General features: G+C 38.7%; 1 long non-coding RNA gene across 1 annotated transcript in view; it reads left to right on the forward strand.

Moving 5' to 3' along the window:
* The first annotated feature begins 3,177 nt into the window (after positions 1-3,177).
* Positions 3,178-20,340, forward strand: part of LOC137973542 (uncharacterized) — a 42,431-nt gene continuing 25,268 nt past the window's right edge. The window contains exons 1-4 of the long non-coding RNA XR_011117273.1: positions 3,178-4,034; positions 5,520-5,596; positions 9,208-9,297; positions 16,261-16,355. This is a non-coding gene — a long non-coding RNA (uncharacterized lncRNA). The remainder of the gene's footprint in view (positions 4,035-5,519; positions 5,597-9,207; positions 9,298-16,260; positions 16,356-20,340) is intronic.

Below are 20,340 nucleotides of genomic sequence, written 5' to 3' on the forward strand. Positions count from 1 at the left end.
GTACGACGCTCCTGCGCCACGTCTGGAGGTACTGCATATTTTTCTCGTCTCGTCTTCAAACATTCCGTCAGCGCATGCGTGCGTAAATGTTCAGCCTCTCCGATACTTACAGTACTAGACATATTTAGTTGGAACACTTAGCGAATGGTCAGAATCAGCTTATACCACATCCCCCTTCCCCGAATTCAATGTTGTGTGAGAATTTTTCGGGCGACTACTAGTAGTTGTGGAAATCAACATTGGAGGAAGGGGGAAACGGGGATGGGTGTTCCAATAAACGTGACGAGTATTGTAGATACACTAGAACTTGCTATCCTTGATCGCAGACAGGCCCAAAGGACCAAACTGTCTAAGGATATCTGCAATGATCCTGATCATAGACTATACAATTTTTGCATGCCAAAGCCAAACGAATGTTTTCTTGACCTAATAAATGGGCGCAGCAGATTCGTCGTTCCATGCAGTTTGCAACACCAATAGACTCAAAAATACATATGTTTGTACATAATATGTATGCGTGTAAGGTGTCACCTAATCTCGTACCCAGATCATCCACGGTCATACGGAAGGAAGATCTGGTAAAGTTCGATTTCGAGCATGCTCAGTGCCAGCGAGGCCCGAAATACGGGCTTTTCTATCACTGTGCATGTTCGTACTCTCTGTTGTGATTTTGGGTGATTTTGCGGAATAAACATGGATTTCGAGAGTATTCTTGAAGAGATTCTTTTGGGTAGAGGACAAGGAAACCTTGAACTTAAGCCGAAACAGAAAGAAGCGCTACAGGCGATTGTTTTTGAACGGTCGAGATTGTTTAATTGTCGGAGCAACTCAGAATCACTGAAACGAGCGCTTAGGCTTAATCAATAAACGAGTGCTGTTTTCTCCACACAATCTCGTGCAAAGTGTAGTTAGCCAAACTGTAAATTGAAAGCTAAAATGTTAGAGAGGGTTTAGGCCTAATCACTGAAACTAACGCTTTGGCTTAATCAGTAAACGATTGCTATTCTCTTCACACAATCTTGTGAAAAGTGTAGTTAGCCAAACCGTAAATTGAAAGCGAAAATGTTAAAGAGTGCTTAGACCTAATCACTGCAACGAGTGCTATTTTCTTGACACGATCTCGTGAAAAATGTAGTTAATCTAACCGTAAAATTCACAATTGATCACTACTTAATTCTCGAGTCACGCTTTAAGAACGAGAAACACTGTTTTGAATAAATTACATACTTCAACTTGAATTTATTAGTTTCTGCGTACCGCGTAGCAAGCTACGCAGAATTTTATTCGAGTGGCAGGGTACGTGGTGCTTTCGTCGGTACCATTTACACAAACGTCGCAAATTTTTAAAATGATTTTCCTCAACTGTAAAGCTTTTCCGGCGTTGGAAAAAACAAAACTTTCCTGCGCACAACTGACATTTATTCAAAACAGCACATGAGCTTGCGAAAACCAAACCTTCATTAAGTGCCCCGCGAAATTAGCCAAACGGAGCGTAGATTGCATTGCCGCAACCTTTTTTTAGTAGCCAATGAAAAATGGTGTACTGTCGAACTTTACCAGATCTCACATTTCCAGTGACAGAGTGAGATCTGGGTACGAGATTAGGTGTCACCATTTCCTCTGTCGTGTAAACGCGCCTTTACAGTGGCCTTGTGTTTTGCCAGCTGATGCCACAAACGATTAGGTATTGAGGAAGAGAACAACAAAATGCACAAATTTTCGAGGAAATATTTACAATTTATGACGAATAAAAGACGTGATCTCGGCTCACACTTAGCTCGAAAATTTAGCAATTGTTGCTTTGTTAAAAAAAAACCTTAAAAACACTCCGGAGGCTCCAACCGTGGATTCGAACCCACGACCTCCGCAATGCCGATACAATGCTCTACCAAATGAAGTATGAAGCCATGCAGTTGGGAACAGGTCAATTTTTTTCCCGTGAAGGACTCGATAAATGAGATGAATGTATATTTGAAGTGCGGAATAAAAACAATTGAGAGAACTGAGTGATCCTCGGACTTTGCTGAGCGATTTAAGGCCATTATCGCTTTATTGTCATGCGTGCGAATCCCTTTGGAGCCACCTTTATTTTTCAATTAAAGCCACTTCCGGGTCACTTCTCTCATTCGTCTATATTCTGTACTTTAAACTTATATTCATTTCAGCCAGCTTTCATTGAAAGGCTTGCCAGCTGAGCAAACTATACTGTAAAATGAACAGACTTAACTGATTAGACTGTAATGTGAAGTGCTAGTTTTCAACCCTATGTGAACCAAATTTGGGCGCCATTTATGCAAAGGGTCTATGGGCCCACACAAGGACAGAGAAAACTCTGACCAGGGTGGGAATTGAACCTACGACCTTCGGGTTAGATCACCGCCGCTCTACCAATAAGCTACCTTGTAGCTCCTCCCCCTCCCCCCTGGAAGGCCCCCACTAGGCATTTCGTCCTGGTTTCATGTGAACGGCTGCAAAAATCTCATACCGGTCTGAGTTCGTCCCTGTCTCATGTAAATACCCCCTAAGAGCCTGATAGGATAGTGAGTTTCAGCCCGGGATGAAATTTAGCTCCGCCCACCGGGTTGAAATTTGGTTCCGATTACATGCTCAAATTCCGCACGGACACAAAACGCAATTTCCATGGGAAAATTAACGTTCAGCATGGGCTGAAAAACATGATAGCCATTACATGGATTTTTCAGCCGGTTTGCCCGGGTGAAACCTTCTACATGTAATCGCCACTTTCCTTTTAAAAGGATTTCTCTCAGAACCCTGACTGAAATTCGCCATGTATCTTTATAACTTTCATTTTATGCCATTCCATAGTTCTGACCTACTTCTGGCCGTTGTTAACCGGAAATAAACCTGCCCCTTTTTGCGTTGTTTACCGGAAATAACAATATTAACTATGTGGCTCACTGAGTACCTGGAAGTGAGTAAGTAAGTTCCGGAAGTAGGTCAGCCCCTTTTTGTGTTGCTACCCGAAATAACAAATCACTATTTAAATTTTGCTTTTACCTATTTGGTGCCCACATGTTCGTGGCTCAGTTCACATTTGGACGCGGAGAGACACGAATTCGAAGAAGAACGGGGGAGGTTTTTTTTCCCCTCGTTCGAATTTGAATTCGTGTCTCAAGCCCCGGGGGGTGGGCACACCCTGCACTCTCAGCCAAAAAATGGAGGTCGGATGCCTGGGTCGGACGTCGTCGGACGTCCTATGGTGGGCTCCGTGTCCTTTGGATTTCTAGTCCGTTGCAGGCCTTCTTTCGTTTTGTAGTGTTGTTATTTACTGATTTGTCTCGGTTGTACTTTTCTCTTTGGTCCTTGTTAGAGATAATTACATCGCTTATTCCAGAGATTTTGGAGGAAATACTCGACAAGAAGCTGACTTCTTTGCAAAGTTCACTTAATTTCTTAAATGCACGACATGAGAGTCCACTCAAAACATTCAAAGAACAATACTTTAAAAGTAAGGAACTTTCTTCTGAGAACAGTGGTCTTAAAGCCGAGATTTGTGTATTAAGAAGATCTGTTAAAGACAAACACGTTTGGCTGAACGACCTGGAGCAATATGGCCGCCGCGAATGTCTCGAATTTTGGCTGAAAGGAAGATACTTCAGATCTGGTCTGCAAAGTCGCGAGCCAAGTAGGTGTGGAGATCACTGCTGCGGATATATCTACGAATCATCGAATCTAACCCAAGACATATATTTCGAATTTCCCACCGCTCATGCATTATTGCGAAGTACGAGGGATGAAGTGTACAGAGCCCTTCCTTGGCACGTAACGTGAATACTCGAAAAACCTCAATAACTTTGGTCTCCTTGCGGAGAACCCTACATTTATTAGCGAATCGTTAACTGAAACGAACAAAAACCTTTTCAAGGCCTTTTCAAGATACCTTGAATATCAGTTTAATGTATGTGGACATTCCATGGAAATATTTTCCTAGGAGCAGCCCAGCAATCGGATCAAGTACTTGTACGTCTCAAGCAGCAACCAGCAAGTCACACACAGCAGGATGCACAGCCCAGGTGAAGATCTTATTAAGATCTTAGTATTAAGTTTCTTAGCAAGTTTCTTATTAGGATTCTTAATTGAGAATCTTACAAGAACCTTACAAGATCTTGTCACAAGGTTCTTATAAGGTCTTGTAAGATCCTTGGAGGATCTTCTGAGATTCTAGCAAGATCTTAAAACAACTTTCAAGATCGTTCCTGCAATCTCACGAGGTAGTTAAGGACCGGCAGGTGCAAAACGCAGGTCACAGGGCACAGGTCACAGGTCACAGGTCATTGTTTTACCAGTACAGAAAGTATCCTAAACATTCATAAAAGCTAACCTTAGGCCTAATTAGGCCTAAACAAAAGTTTTAGGCCTAAGGTTAGCTTTTATGAATGTTTGGGATACTTTCTGTATTGGTAAACAGTGACCTGTGACCTGTGACCTGTGACCTGTGTTTTGTACCTGGGACGGTGCCTACTATTGTTATTGCGCATACGTTCTGCACATCTTGATTTACTCAGATTTCCTATGGGTCGTGCATATCATACAGGGATATTTTTGCCCGGTTCAAAACTATGTAGAGAAAGCAGAACTTAGCAAGTGCTCTTGGTATCCAAAAAGAAAACTGGTGGTAACCATGCATTTTTCAGAGATAATTAAGCTTCAATTTGGAAAAGAATGCCATACATTACTTTGTATTTTAAAGCTTTTTACAAATATTGTTGATTAATTATCTTTGAAAAATGTGTGGTTACCCCAAATTTTCTTTTTGGATTTTAATAACACTTGTTACGATCTGCTTTTCCCGCATGTTCAGTAAAACAGGAAAAAACACCTTTGAATTAGGAGGCACCCTCCTTAAGCTGATTAGTATTGTACCTTTTAAACATATTTTATTTCATAGTTTCTCCTTTAAGCAGTCCTCTCTATTAACACAGTGACCCCTGGGAGTGAGATTAAACAGATTTTTTAACACCAGACGGTTTTACTCCTCAGCTTGGAGCATCCTAGGGCGTTTGAGGTGTCAGGTGTCAATTGGTTAATGATCCCGAAATGTCCTATTTGTTTCAAACCTGTCAGCCATAATAAATTGTGACTCGTGCTGTCGAATGTGATCTATGCCGGAACTTTGCCTTTTTAAATGCTCGTTCCTTTTGCTTTAATAAAAATGCTATTTTGGTAATGAATGACCTGTGGCTTTTTAAAATTTGTTCCCCCGTTTCTTGAAACTTCTGAAATTTTGGACGTGTCTTTTAATTTGAGTACTAATGCACCTATCATTGGCTTCCCCGTGGAGTATATGTGGGGAAATACAATGACATTGATGGGATTTTGGGAAAATCCTTGACATTGTTTGATGAAAGATTTCTTGGGGGGGGGGGGGGAATCTCACAAGTCAGGCAACTACTGAGTTGTCAACGGGATAATCCATGCAGGGGGCTGGAAATGTGGAATTTTAGTGATGAGAAAATTAAAGCCACCTTAATGTGCTGTCATCTCGGAAAAATGTGTAGAGTCTGGAAACAAGTGCAGAAATACCCAGATGTCTCACTCAGCGCATCTCTGTATCCTTTCAAGTTTTGTGGCACAGGTGAGTAAATCAGTGAGAATCCATACCTTTTGAAGCCCATTCTTTGTCAAGAAGCTTTGAAGTGTAGAAGTTATTGCTTTCTCTAGTGTTAATTGAAGAACTGCTTTGAATACCCAAACAGTGGTTTAAGGTGATTCCTTGGTTTTGCATTGCGCAACCCTACTGTGCATGATTTCTTGCTTCATTGGCGCGCGCACATTGACAAAATGGTGGATTTTCATTGATACCAAGCTCAATCCATCAAGGAATCGCTATTTTCTCCTGAACGAGTACAGGGGCCCCCATATTTTATTTCATATTTTTGTTGAGAATGTAGTAGTAAAAAAATCAACAAAAATCTATGGCCAGTTTTTTGGCAAAATTATTTCATAAAATTGTATGGAAGGAGCCATTACTAGTTGAACAGACCACATACAAGTTAAATCTGTTTTGGAGTGATAAGTACTCCCAAAGCCATTCAAATACATTTATTCAGGTACATAAGTGAATTAACCATAGAATGACACCAGGCTACACATTATATCATAGATTGCGTTTATAAAATCGAATAAATTTGTCCAACGTTGCGGTTGGGCTGCAATTGTCAAAGTGGGTTAAATGGCCGCATTTGTCAGTGTCGTACCATGGGAATGAGCTTGACCCCCCTTTTTATTACATTTTTGTCATTTTTAACAGTGTGAAGTTTCATCAGAAATCTGTGACAAGTTCCTATTTCTAGGGAATCACGTTAAATAAGTACCATGAAAAGCATCGGCAACTTCACTCAGAGAAGTCAGCTCTTTTTCCCCTTAAACTGAAGTAATTAAAGTTGTATTTTTCAAACCTAAGATTAAAGGGGCACTGTCAGGCTTAATTTGCTGTTTTTAGGTCAAAAACGGGTAAGAATCTAAATTAGTACTTTAGCTCACACATACAACATTCCTAACGACCCACTGACAAGATATGAAATATATTTATGCCACAAAGAGCTATTCGCACTTAAATTTTTGTTGTCTCTCTGAAGACGCTGTCTCCAAACTTGAAAAAAATGGCCAGTTTTTTCAAGTTTCAATCCATTTCCATCTTTTCCATCCTTGGCTGCAAACAACGAAAAATAGGTTCAGTGCACTTCAATGATCATTGGCAACAAAACTACAGCATTATTTTTTGGTTTTCATTGATGCAAGGATTTCTTTTAGTGTTTTGAAGTTTGTCTAAAATAGCGTGACACTGTCCGTCCGTTGGCACAAGTATAAAACTAGACTGGCTTCGCATTCCTTCTGCGGGTCAAACTATGGGAAATTCGACATTCGTTTCAAGGAGCCTATTTTTTGGAATAATATTGAGGAGTCTTAAAAAAACTTTGCTTTTACAAATTTAAGTGTTCCTTTAAAAAGTCTATCATTATGTCATATTAATTTTACTTGATCTCAAGTGACGTCGTCTCTATGCATTTGTTGTTGCTGTTTTTTGTGTTTGCCTGTCTGTTATCCTCAGTCATAATTGTGCCTCCGTGAATCGACTTTTTTTCCCTTATTTATTGCGTTCGACAAAGGAGAACGCAGTTAGAACGCAGTTCATAATCTTGGGTGTCCTGTGGTTTCAAAGTTGACCTTTTTTGAGATTCTACATTTTCCGCTCCATTTTGAATGACGTCATACGTCAGCTGCGCAATTTCTCACAATCATCGCGCACCTCGTGGGTCGTAGGAGCCCAAGCAAGTCTGAGCATCGTAAAGCGGATATGTAAAGACTGCCTCGTGGACTTTCCTATGAATTTTGTTTTGTTTTGTGTTTTTTTTTCCCAAATGCTATACTGGTCAATATTCAATTATTATTACTATTTTATTTTCCCCTTCTTTACTTTTTGGTTTCAATATCTGATTCGTACTTCATACTTAGTAAGTTATTTTCATGCACTGTATTTAATTCTATGCGTCGAACTACTGCTCGCCTCGAATAGCTGTAGCTAACTGCGAGCAGTGGTACATCATATTTTTTATGTTCCAAACTTTGTAATAAACTTGTAATAATTAAGCTTGAACAAACTTGAAGCTTGTAATAAATGAGTTTGAATAAACTTGAAACTTTAACTAGAGGTGCAGTAAGTTAAGGAAAGCGTGACACTTAGTTAACGTGACCTATCCAACTAAAACTTTATTAGTAGATCAGTTAATCGCCTGATACGAATAGGAAGTATTGTTGCTTCTGTTGCTTAACCAAACGTGCAAATATACTGTTAATATGTTGCATGCACAGCCAACGTATTACATCGTGGGAACTAGTCCTTTCTGGTCCTTTCTTCTACTTGGTTTTCATGTAGGATTCCAAACGCCTAGTTTCTCAGGATTTACGTATGTATTGATTTGTAAGTAAGGCATTATACTCACGTTCGAATTAGGATATTTACTGGGACGGAAACATCATATACTCCCTCACATATACCAGACCTCAAATTTTGTCCCCACGAACGCACTTCATAATTAATGATTACTCCTAGTGCATAATTCTTTATTCTGCCTCCTCGCTAGATTAGCTTTCTCGTTATTTTCTAGGGGGCATTGTACCTTACTGAAGTCCAGTTTCTTACTTCTTGAATCTCTATTTATGTGTGGTGCAAATAAACTAGTTTTCTTGTAAAGTTGTTGTTCACAGCAATGTTTTATTTGTTTTAACAAACTTAAAAGTTTATTTGTATACTAGTGTTTCCTGTCTTGAAGTTCGCTGGGGCGCCTCCAATTCTGTTTCCTTTATAAACAATCCAACGCTTCAATATTTAATCGAGATATGAATCTTGCATGTTTAAATAGTCTGATATAGTTTTTGTGAAATGAGCAGAGTTGAAGTGTTTTAAAGTTGGGTTTTACTTTCATATTCCGGACGAAAATGGCGGAAGACAAAGAGAAGCATTGTTATCCTTATTGGGTATTTCTGATTAGCTATTGTTACGTTCGTTTTGTTTTGTTAAAAGGAGCAGCACGAGGCGTAGCCGAGTGTTTTTAGACCCGATAAAACACGTGCTGCGAGTTTTTTGAACGGCTCCAAAAACATTCCACAAAGAGCGTGTCCCTCTGGACTCAAAACAGTGGTTCAAATTGTGAGAGGTGAATATTAGCATACAAGAGATACAAGCTATTCTTTAGCATTCTTTACATAAAGAATACTAACGAGGAGTGTTTTGTCAGGATTTAAAGCTCATACACATGACGTTTTATCGGTGTTTTGATAGGCTGTTTGGCTCATGAATTATTAATGATTTTTGAAACACTTTTCCGTTTTGACGTATCCTTTTATTTATCACAATTCTCAAAATGAAGAATACACGGGGTTTTAAAACGTTTATTTCTTGAAGTATTTCTTCTGGTCAGTGCTGACAGAATGCAAAATAACATTTTTCTTCTTTTGATTGTTTTACAATTCATTCAATTCGTTCCCAAAAGAGTCAACTTGTTTTTTGTCACCTTAGTTTGGACGTTGTGCGTAATTAAGGATTCCTTTGTACCTCTGGGACAAGTTGAACCAATGAAAAAGTGTTTTTCTTTTTTGACACGTTTATGCTGAAATGATACGTTCAAGCAGGAGCCGCGTATGATGATATTTTTTATCCACACCCATTCTTATCTCCAATTGCAGTAACAAGGCGTTCTGAATTGCATCCAGTGTAGGGACGAGTTAACTTTGGTTGGAGGACATGGTGCCGTTCATGGCAGGATTGACTCGACGGTAAGAATTTTCAAATGGGGCTAAACTGCAGAATTTAGGGCCACACGTAGAGACTCTTTTGACGAGCCGGCTAGTTTGGCTTGTTTGCCATCCCCTGCCGAGAGAAACGAGCCACAAGAATAACAGACCACGATATTTATATGACCCGTTCTTTCATCTCATATCCACTGCCGAGGCAAACGAGTTAGTTGTTCCATAGGTCTCGAATGTGGACCTGTATTCTGCAGTTTCTCCGAAGAACAAGTTCAAACTTTTGGAGAATTAATGTTCTTTCTCGTTTGGAGCTGACCACGTTTTGATGTTCAGAAAACCGCTTTCTGGAAACTTCCATGTTAACTTAACCTTATTATTGGAATTTTGACGTGGCCCCTGTTTCTTCCAACCCGAAGTACATGAAGATATTTTAATACAATAAACTTCTTTTTGCACTCGAATTTAAGGCAGCAAATACATGCTTGTATCCCCAAGTTACCAATAAAAACTTGAAATCCTAAAATAAAATGAAATTATGCAATTATTGCTTGATATAATAATGACACAAGTTGGAGATGAAAAATCAGCTGCCACAAAAGGTGCAGCAGTCGGTATCAAATTTCATTTTTAAATTTCCATATTCCTGGATTGTTCTAGTATCGTTTGCAAGAGAATTCCATAACTTACTACCGTATTACGACAAGGAATGAAGATCATATCTAGTGGTATTTACTCTGGGCACTATAAGGAAGTTATCTCCCCCCAAGTAAATACTACATTTCGGCAATGCGAATAACTTGGCCAGCCTTGTTGCGGGCGTCGACGAAGGAGCCCGCTTCCTAATCTGCGACATGACGTCTTCCATTTAGGTTGTAGCCGTGAAAAATCGAGATTTCTTTATTTATACTCGTCCTGCATTTTTTTGAACAGCCGCTGTTAAGCCGTTTTCGCGCTGTTCCATACTCGAAAACTCATAAGTTTTCTGGGAATGCTTCGTGGTTCACTGCATAAAACCGAACGCTCTGAATTAAACAGAGATGAGTTGTCATTGTAATGACGTCGGTTTTCATTGTGAAATCTTGTTGGTGGGCAATTCTTTGAAGCTAGAATGTAAATAAAATATCTCCCGGCCGCCGCGTGGTGTTATTCCTTAGTGCTTTGTCATGCGAGACCAAGGTGATTGCTCGCAGGTTGGGTTAAAATTGTATTGTTCACAGTATTGAACCAGTCAAAATCCGTTAAAGATCTTTAGATCGAAAGTACCATTCCTAAGTTGTGTGCAGTTGGGTCTTTTTATGTTCCACTTCCGCGAAGCCGTTAAAATCAGAAACACAAACACATGCTATTACAATTTATCAGGAAAAATTAATAACACAGCTATAACACAGATACCCGCATCTTAAAATCTCCATGCAGCCGGGTGATCTTGTCTGAAATGCGCGCGCGTACGTACTCACTCTTCATGCAAAGTTCTACAAAGGCAGCAATGGCTTACAATTGTTCGAGTTGGAGTTCACAATTCGGTCAACTAAGTAAGTTTTGTCTTCCTAAAGACGCTTGTCAAGGGTGCTGAATGCTCTTTTCAAAGTAAGGCCATTCGAATATTATAAATAATAATCTATAGAAGTCGCTATTATTATTTTATTGTTGCGTAATACAATCGGTGTCGGGAGATTACTATCAGAGTGTACTTTTCCTTATTGCTTCCTCTGCTTTTCCTCAGTTAAGGGAATCTCCATTCCTACTAAAAATAATTCTTAAGCCATGTGAATACTGTTTCACTTAAACTTGTTCATTAATTGTTTGCATCAGGAAAAAAAGAATATAAGAATCGTTTATCACTTCACTTTGTCTGGATTAATTCAGTTGTAACATTAATTAATAACATCAGTGTAATAGTATTAACAATAACATTAGTAACATTTACACAATAATTCAAGATGGTGGTGCCCGGGCAATTTGAAGTAAAAGAGAAGCGATTCTCAGTGAAACCAGAAACCCATAATTATGGGTTTCTGGTGAAACTTATTTAGTTCGGATGCAATGGCTCTTATCCGGAAGAATCTGATGGTAAACAAAAGTTTCTGTGGTTTTAAGTTATTTCTTGGTTAGAGTGGAGGTTCCTTTAAAGAACAAGATGCTTCAAAATAACGTTGGTATCTTGGTAATATGATGGGATATTTGTTTGTAGGAAAACTTCTTTTGGTACAATTTGAGTGATAATAAATATTCTCGCTTTCTAACTGGTCGTGGTTTGTCATGTGGCTATGCTGATTGTAGTATGGGCGCTACATGAAATGGGAGCCTCCCTATTTCTTTTACCAAGGGAAAGATAAAACGCCTTTAACAAAAATGAAGTTTAAAGGGGAACAATGCTGGCTCTAAGTTAAGGGGATACTTCACGATCGTAGGGAGGATTTCGAATCAAATTAACTTCTAACTGCGGGTTGTTTATAAACCGAAAAATCGAAACAAGTTAAACAAAATGCAATTTATGATACGACTTAAGTCGCTCAACTGGGCGAAACAATTGAAGCCAACTTGGCTCACCCAAATAACACTGTCCCAAGACCCTCATTCGTCCCGATGTAGAGGCTTTCACCCAAAAGTCTTTCAAGGCATTTAATAGCCGAAATCAGTTACTTTCGTCTATGTTGTAGACTTTTTTTACATTATCATATCGAGGAAGACGACAAACTTTGAACACCGCTTATATTTTTCACGGCCAGCCAAGAGACCCGTGTGATGTATCATGGGTCACCATTTCGCCCGTCGCCAAGCATCCATACTAGTTGGACCATAAGGAAATTTGCTTGCTACATGTAGTGCTTGTGCTAGACTGTAGTTACAACTGCGAGTTAGCGGCTACGAAACTGTCCTTGACTCCTTGCGCGGTTGGTGGTCGGGCAAAACTCCTGCAAGGAAACTCACTGAAAAGAACACGATCTCTACAAGCGCATTTAGAAAAACGACGTAATGCATCTCGTTTTCGAAGAAAGAGAACACCACGGGACGACATGAGGAAGAAGACGAACAAGACAAACACGAAAAAAAAAAGAATTAGAAGGAGATGAAGAGCGAAACAACGAAAACCCAGCTCGTAGCTGTCAGAGAAGTAGCCGCAAAGCAACATCGACAAAAGGGCGCAAAGTGGCCCGGCAAAGAAGCAAACAACAAGTAAAAGACATCGTGGACGCCGACGCTTATTTCCTTTTCGTAAACGGTCGTTGCCATTTGAAACGGTCGATGCCATTTTTTAGCTCTGAATTACACTCATTTGGTCTAAGAACTCAAAAGGTTGCGGTTACTGGGAGTTGTGTCTCGCTGGTCATACGAGTTAGGGTTCGGGTTAGGGTGAGGGCCAAGAACCCGAGTTCGAGTCTTGAAATTTTCGGACTCATTTTTTTCCTCCAGTTTTTCTTTTATAAATGTTTTTTTTTTCCTTTTTTGTCTTAATTTTTGTTAATATTTTTTCTTAGTTTGTTTCTTTTAATTTTCTTTGAAGTGAAGTGTGTAGTCGACCGTTATAAATGGCATCGACCGTTTTAAATAGCAACGACCGTTCTGAGAAATGGCAACGGCCGTTTACGAAAGGGAAATTTGCGACGCCGACGGGGAGGAAGAATTCTTCCCGGGACATTATCTACACAACAAAAACACTGTAAAACAAATAAAAGAAGACGACCTCGGCAAATGTCTGCAAACTAAGCAACGAAGAAATGGTGAAACTCCCTCACAGCGAAAAGACCAGCGAATGACTACCCATGTCCAACAAAAACAACAACAACAACAACAACCTTTCCATAATACTTCAATGTCGTAAATAAAATGTATTTGGGCCATCTTAGCTTTAAAAAAGACGCAAACTGCGGTGTCAAATCATAAAAAAGCGCATTGTTCGGAATTAACTTCACGTTCCGTATTCTACGACATCCTCCTCGCAGTTGACCGTTAACTTGTAATAAACTATTAATAATTTAAAAACAATCTATGTGACAAAAAACGGAAAATAAAACTGAGAAAAAAGACTTATTCAAGTTAGTAAAGATACAGATTTTCACTGCTAACATATTATGATTTAGGGTTGGCTTTAAATTTTTCATCAAGAGTGTCTCTTTACTTTTACATTTCTTGTGAGAACAACCTTTTGCTTAAATGTCAAAATGGTCCCATTCAACTTGTGACCAGTTAAAAATCACATGATCCGCAAGAGCAGATTCATGGGCGGATCGAGGATTTTTCTTAGGAGGGGGTGCACCACTAAGGAATTGGGTGGCTGATTAATGACATTTAATATTCTTCTTCCAGAATACCAGTTGTATTTGAAAGCCACAGGTCATCTCATAGAGGGGGGTGCGCACCCCCTGCACCCTCCCCCCAGAGATTTGTGATAGATTTAAAGTGTTCAGTTTTCTCGGCTGTCTTGCAGTCCTCGTTTTGTCTTTACAGCGTAAAAGTTAGACGGTCGTAACAACAAGCCTTTATATACTACCTTGGATATTTGAGGAAGACTGAGTTTGTCCTTGTGCCGGAACTTGGGGCTTGACGCGATGAGTGGTTTAAAAAATAACTCGAAGGTCAACGCACCCATAAACGCAAGACTTCAGTTATTTAGCAACAAATTTGCTTTGTAAACCTAAATATGGCAAAACCGTTTGTAGACAGCAGCTTGCGATAAGTTCATGAAGTGAGGATTGTAACTGGAACTATGACAAACAAATGCGGGAACAATGAAATGGGCAATATTTTTACCTGGTTCGGTAGAAAAAGTTTAACGCAATCGCGACCCCAGAGCTCTTCTCTTAATTGACGAAGTCGATCCAAGGCTCTGGTAACGAGAATGGTTTTAACACTACCTCAACAGATGTCACGATAACATTAAATCACCGTTGCGGAATGTATCGAAGAAAACCATCACATTCCTTTTCTTGATGTTCTTATCAAACATCACCATCCTACTTTTTCGGCACTTACCATTTTATCGAAAAATGACTTCCACTGTTTTTTACTAAATGGGATTCCTTTTCAACACGAAAACACAACTGTTACGTTAATCTAATTTGTACTCGTACCATATAGATCGTTTTCACTGTCACGCAACAAAAAAATACAATCGAAAAAGTCCAATGAAATATGGCAAAAAAATTGGAATGTTGTAGGCGACAAATTCACAGATTACCTCACCCATTCTCAAGTCTGTGCTGTACATCGCTTATGAGTTATTTGTCGAAGCGTTTCACACAAGTTTTGAGTTTTGTCTGGAGCCGCCAATGTTGGTGCACCAATATGGCGGCCAGAAATCAACACGAACATTTGGAATTTCACTTAGCGATGACAACAACGCTTACTTTTCACTCATGAAATAAAATACTCGTGTATGAGCACATCTCCTAATGTACTTGAAAAGCTCAGACTGCTGAGATTATAGGCATCGATATTTTTTTCAACCAAATAACTTTGTATCACCGTGTCACGCAAAGTGACAATTCGGAAATTCAAAATGCTGTATTTTCGAAACGAAAGACGTCATGGAAGTGAAAATTTGCAAAAAGATTAATTTCAAGGTCATCTTCAACCTCCTATAGATAAAAATTCAAAACACCGTGCGATTTTGATTTTAGAATATGATGACGTCACTGTGAAAACCATCGATTAGATGTTTCCACATTTGTTCGTCACGTAATGAACTGAGGAATTGCTATCGTATCTCAAAACGGTTACCCACGCAAAAGGTGTTGTCAATTTACAACATCAATGATGTTTTAAATAGACAACAAATTAAAGCCCATGGCCCAAAAACCAGTGTCCCCAGAAAAGAAGTTCTCTTAAGTTTGCTTCCCTGCTTTAGGAATTTGCTTTATAAACCTGAATAAATAAATACGGCAAAACTGAGAGAGCTTATCTTCTTTTCTGTGGACAGTGCCTATTTAGCCTGCGAATGCAGGCGTATCTCCGGCGGTAGTTTCTTTTTCAGGGGAGAGAAACGTCCGCCAGGAATGTCTGCATTCACAGGCTATGGCTATTGGGTCATGGAGTTTAATTTGTTGTCACGATTGACGTAAATTGACAACACCTTTTGCATGGGAAACTGTTTTGAGGTCATAGCAAATTCCTTTGTTCAAAAAGTGACGAATAAATGAGAAAACAACGAAAAGTGAGACTATGAATTAGATTTAACTTGTGTTGTCGAGTTGTAAAGTCCCATTTAGTGTAGCATAGGCCAGTAGAAGTCTTGGATGTCTAAAACGTTTGGTGGCGTTTGATAAGAATATGAGGGAAAGGAATTAATGTGATGGTTTCCTTCGAAATCTATGGTGAATAGGATGTTATCATGAAAACTGTTGAGGTAATGTGAAGGACGGTGCCTACAATTATTACCATTGCGCATACGTTTTGCACTTCTCTCTAGATACTCTGGTTTCCCATGGGTGGTTTAAAGCTATTTGAAGAAAGCAGAACTTAACAAGTGTTCTTTATCCAAAAGGAAATAAGGGGTAACCATCCTCACTTAATGAACTTAAAAAGTGTGTTTCGTGACTCTATATAACAATGCCGTTTTTACCGGACTTGAGTTAGCAAAAAACCCCAACTTTAATATGGCAACTATAAAAAATGACTGGAACTTGAATTTTCTTCTGTGTGTTAACAACAAGAGTTTTTTCCTGTATTTACATTTGTATACAACTTAAAATCTTGAACGAGAAGATGTGCGATCACGGTAATTCATGAAACTGCAAAACGGCACGTTGTGTTGTACCTAGCGATAAATAAGACGTGCACATAGATACCTATGTGGGCGAACAAGGCCTGAGTCAAAAGATGAGGGATTGAGGTGACTGGAGAAAGACTTTTTTACCTGGTTACTTATTGGCTAATTCAAGTCAATAGAGATGGGTGTATTTCTCAAGAAAATGTTGTATTTAATAGCATTATCCTTAAAGCTTAGAGACGGGTGTACTGTTTTAAAGTTGTTCTTTTTTTCTGTTCTAGAGATTGGTCTTTGGTTAAGGATATCTTGTGAAATAGTGGACAAAATGGCACCAGATGACCAAAGAAAGATAAGATCAAAAAGAGACAACAGTCAAGTTAGTGCAACATTAGTGCTTATTTCTGTTAGTAAACCTAATGATTTGTGTTGACTAAAATTTGCCTTACAAGCTCTCTAAATTCAAAACATAACAATCAATGCTTTATTTTCACATGTTACATCAAGGAGCTGGAAACTCGTTCAAAATACGAACATGTATAAATAAATGACATATGATATTTACAACTGTCAATAAAAATTAAATGTGAACCTCTGTTACCAGCAAATATATTGATATAAAAGACAACTCTCAAAATATGCGCTATAAAAAGCGCCCTTATTATATCTGCAAAACATGAGTTTAAACTCTAAAAGCCCGAAACTCCTGAACTGCATATCAGCCCCGTTCACACGCATTGCATTCTTCAACTGTTGAGCCTTCAAAGTCATTTTCTCCTCAATCCAGCTCTCTCAAGATTTAAAGTTAGTAATGGGGACCATTAAACAGGAAAATTCCAGTTAAATCATCAGGTGTCTTTTTGAAATCAAGGCTTACAACTTCGATCAGTTACTGTTTGGTTAAAATAGTTTTGAAATCCAAAGAAAAATAAAAATTGGTTTTTTTTGGTCATAGTAGCACTTAAAGGGGAATCTCCATTCCTACTAAAAATAATTTTAAACCGTGAAACACTGTTTTCAATCAAACTTGATTTGTAAGTGTTTGCATCAGGAAAAAAGAATTCGCTTAGTGCTTTACTCCGTCTGGAGTAATTCAGTTGTGACATTAATAATACTTAATTTAATTTAATAACGTCAGTGTAATAGTATTAATAATAATGTTATTAACATTGTCACAACTATTCAAGATGGTGGCACTGGTGCAATTTGAAGTCATGCAAAAACAAGCCATTCTGAAATTCATTTAGTTCGGATGCAAAAGCTTTTTTCCAGACAAATGTAATCAAGTTTGATGGAAAACAAAAGATCCTGTGGTTTAAAGTTATTAATTTTATTGGTTCCTTGAAAGCACAAGATAGTTCGAAATAACATCGATAACTTAATTGGTAATATTATAGGAAATTTATTTGCAGGAAAACTTCTGTTGGTATAATTATTGAGGTGATATAAATATTCTCACTTTCTAACTGGTCGAGGCCTGTCGTCATAATATGGGTGCGAAATGAAATGGGAGCCTTCCTTTTGTTTTTTTTACCAAGGGAAAGACAAAATGCCTTAAACGGAAATGAAGTGTCAAAGGGAACAAAAGCTGGTTCTAAGTTTGGGGGTTACTTCACGATCGTAGGGAGGATTTCAAATCAAATTTACTTTTAACTGCAGGTTGTTTATAAGCTGAAAAATCGAAACAAGTTAAAGGAAATGCAACAATGATACAACTAAAGATCGAGGCTCTGACAACTGGGCGAAACAATTGAAGGCAACTTGGCTCATCCAAATAACACTGTCCCAAGATCCTCATTTTTCCAGTTGTAGAGGCCTTTACCCAAGCAGTTACTTTCGTCTGTGTTGTAGACATTTTTGAAGTCATCATATAAAGGAAGATGACAAAATGCTGAAAACCTCTTACATTTTTCACGGTCAGCCAAGAAACCTGTGTGATATATCAACTGTCACCATTTCGCCCGTCACCAAGCATCAGTTGTTGCACCATAAGGAAATTTGCTTGCTAGTGCCTGTGCTAGACTATGGTTACAAATGCGACTTAGCTGCCAAGAAACAGTAGGCGGGCAAAGCTCATGCAAGTAAACCCACTGAAAAGAAAAGGCGATCTCTTTAAGCGCATTCGGGCAAACAACGTGATGCATCTCGCTTACGAAGAAAGAGAACAGCACGGGATGACATGAGGAAGAATGACGAACAAGACAAACAAGAATGAGAAGAATGAGAAGAACACGAAGAGCGAAACAATGATAACTGAGCTCGTAGCTGTCAGAGAAATAGCCACAAAGCTACGTAGAACAAAAGGCGTAGAGTGGCCCGGCAATAAGTAAACAACAAGTAAAAGAGATCGCCTATGCGGACGGGGAAGAGGAACTCTAAAGAAAATAAAAGAAGTGCATGAAATCGAGATGTTACTAGAAGAGACTACTTTCTCGTCGAAGACCTTGGCAGATGTCTTTACCACAAACTGAGCAGAGAAAGTGGTGACAAACTCTCAGAGCAAGAAGACCAGCGGAAACTACCCATGTGCAACAAAAGCAACAACGACCTATCTATTTGTGATAGTAGTACTTTAATGTCTTAAATAAACTCGTTTTGGGCTATGTTAGCTTGAAAAAAAGAAGACTGAAACTGCGGTGTCAAACATAAACAAGTGCATTCTTTGGAATTATGACTTGATGTTGCGTATACTTCGACATCCTCCTCACAAGTGAACGTTAACTTCTAATAAGTAACTAATTAATAATTAAAAATGAATTAATGTGAAAAAAAAACGGGAAACAAAACTGAAAATAAAGACTAATTCATGTTATTAAAGATACAGCTTTTCAGTGCTACCACATTGATTTAGGGTTGGCATTAAATCTGTAGTCAACAGTTTCTCTTTACTTTTACATTGCATGTCAGTCAGAACAACGTTTTGCTTAAATGTCAAAACGGCCCTATTCAACTTGTCACCAGTTGAAATCAAATGATCTGCAAGAGCAGATTTGTGATAAGCATTTGTTAAAAATTTAAAGTGCTCACTTTTCCCGGCAGTCTTCGTCTTGTCCTTCCAGTGCAAAAGGCTAGGCAGTCCAAACAACAAGCCTTTGTATACCACCTTAGACATTTGAGAAAGACTTGAGTTTGTCCTTGTGCAGAAAGCCGATACTTGTGATGAGTGGTTCAAAAAAGGTCAATAAACCCATGAACACAAGACTTGCTTTATAAACCTAAATAAGGTAAAACCGTTTGCAGACAGTAACTTCCCAAGTACATAAAGTGAGGATTGTAACATGCAGAAATGATGACAAACAAATGCGGGAACAATTTTTTTTGGTTCGATAGAAAAATACAGTTCTTCAGTTTTAACACTACTTCAACAGTTGTCACTACAACATGAATAGAAGAAAACTATCGACCATCTCATTCCTTTTCTTGATATTCTTATAAAATGCCACCATCATAAGCAAGTGCTCTTGGTATCTAAAAAAGAAATTTAGGTGTAACCGTGCATTTTTCAGAGAAAATTCAGCTTCAATTTGGAAAAGAACGCCACACATTGCTTTGTATTAAAAGCTTTTTACAAATATTGTTGATTAATTATGTTTGAAAAATTTGCGTTTTCCCCAAATTCTTTTTGAATTTCGATAACCCTTCTTGAGATCTGCTTTTTCCTGCATATTTAAAAACCACACAAATATCTTTGAATTGGTAGGCCCCATCCTTAAAACCAGAAACCCATAATAGTTGAAACGTGTAACGGCCCCTTGTGTGCTGGGAAACAAGCTTCTGAATATTCAATTTGCTAAGTACCATATTTGGAACAACAAGAGCAAGGGGTTTCCAAATATGGTACTTAGAACTGAAACATTCAACCAATCAGTTCGCACTGAATATTCGGAAGCTGTGAACGCGCCTTACATGTTTCAACCCGTATGGGTTTCTGTTAAGACTTAATAGCTGTGTTTTTACTATCAAATAAGGTAAAAATATTCCCATTTCATTGTTTGTCATTGTTTTCATTGTCATCCTCACTTTATGAAGTTAGAAAGTTGCTGTCTGCAAACAGTTTACAAACTTAAGCTAATTCGTTTTCAAACAACTGAAGTTTTCCATTGACAAATTTTATGGTGCGTTGACCTCGGCGGGTCTAATTTGCAGGTCGCAGGTCACAGGTCGTGGGTTGCAGGTCATTGTTTCACCAATAGGCCTAAGGTTAGCTTTTATGAATGTTTAGGATACTTTCTGTTTTGGTGAAACAATGACCTGAAACCCGCGACCTGCAGATTAGACCCGCCGTGTTGACCTTCAAGTTTATTTTTCAAAGCACCCATCGTGTCAAGTCCTTTTTATCGTACAAGGACAAGCACAGCTGTTCT

The sequence above is a fragment of the Montipora foliosa genome, chromosome 10 (assembly GCF_036669935.1).
Source record: "Montipora foliosa isolate CH-2021 chromosome 10, ASM3666993v2, whole genome shotgun sequence".
Lineage (NCBI taxonomy): Eukaryota > Metazoa > Cnidaria > Anthozoa > Scleractinia > Acroporidae > Montipora > Montipora foliosa.